This window comes from Chenopodium album, chromosome 1 (assembly GCF_948465745.1).
Source record: "Chenopodium album chromosome 1, dcCheAlbu1.1, whole genome shotgun sequence".
NCBI lineage: Eukaryota > Viridiplantae > Streptophyta > Magnoliopsida > Caryophyllales > Amaranthaceae > Chenopodium > Chenopodium album.
The window spans coordinates 42,285,705-42,286,863 of NC_137834.1; the positions used below are offsets into that span (position 1 = coordinate 42,285,705).

At 41.8% G+C, this 1,159-nt stretch overlaps 1 non-coding gene across 1 annotated transcript; it reads left to right on the forward strand.

Annotated features, from left to right (window-relative positions):
- The first annotated feature begins 444 nt into the window (after positions 1-444).
- LOC145564677 (small nucleolar RNA R71) lies at positions 445-551 on the forward strand. Its single transcript, XR_014094881.1, has one exon. It is a non-coding gene; the product is annotated as a small nucleolar RNA R71 (small nucleolar RNA).
- Positions 552-1,159: the final 608 nt, after the last annotated feature.

Here is a 1,159-nt window from a genome sequence, read left to right on the forward strand (position 1 = left end):
AAGTTGTTGGGATTGAGCTTGGGTTACAAACTCTTCTTATCTCAAAGTCAAAACCTCACCATCCTTAGAATTGAACTCTCTACAATAGGATGCATCATGATCCGTCCCACCACAATAAGCACATGAGAAATCAATGATTTGTGAGGGTTTTGAACCCAAACCAACACTTGAGTTCAACTTGGAAAGACCTTCATTCAAGACCTCAACTATGTGCTTAAGTTGACGACTTTCTCCAACTCATAAAGATCTCCTTGTCTTTCCTTTTTGACCTTCTTTAACTTCCCCAAGAATAGCTAGTTACCACTTCTTCAATGATTGCTTCAGTTTAGCTTTGAGGGATCTTAATCAATTGGCCATCAGCACCCACTACACATCTAGATTAGTCCTTGACATTGGCTCTAAGCCATCATAAAAGAATCTCATGAGCAAATTAAATTATGGTTGAATTCATGTTGAGGACATGCTCTAATCAAATCCTTAAACCTTTCCCATGCTTCCCCAAGAGTTTTATCCGGATCTTGCTCAAAGGAAGCTATCTTCCTCCTCATTTTTGCGGTTTGCTCATTGGAAATGAACCTCTTGAGAAAGGCCTTCACAACTTCTTTCCATGTAGTGAGAGAGTTGGGCTTCTTGGAATCCAAGCAGATCCCCACCTAAATTTCCGCACTCTTTATTCTCTTTCAAGTTACTAACTTGATCGTCAGAGGCGAAGCTCCACCACCCGGAGTCTCCGTTGTTTTTGCAGGTACAACTCAGCCGGACCAATATTTATGACGTAACTCTCCCTAGGGAAAAAAACACCCAAAACATTTGGCGCCGTCTGTGGGGAGAGTACCTCAAGGATGGTTCAAGAGTCTGTACCGCCTCTTGCGTGTCCGATAAATGAACCGGAAGTTTTTACTGACCAGGAGGATGATGATCCTCAGGTCGAGACCTATATATCCAATGATGGCTCTCTGATAACCAAGTGCGTCTGGCCTAGAGACACTCTAGAGAGGGGTACCGGCCAGGCGGGTACAGAATGTAGTGAGTCTTTCTTAAAACGTTGTTTCAAAACTAATCAAAATCGGAGGAGTTCAGAACCTGATCGGGATTAAAACGGGATTAATATTAACGAACACAAATCTAATAATTAAAACATGAATTTACGTGTTCAAAA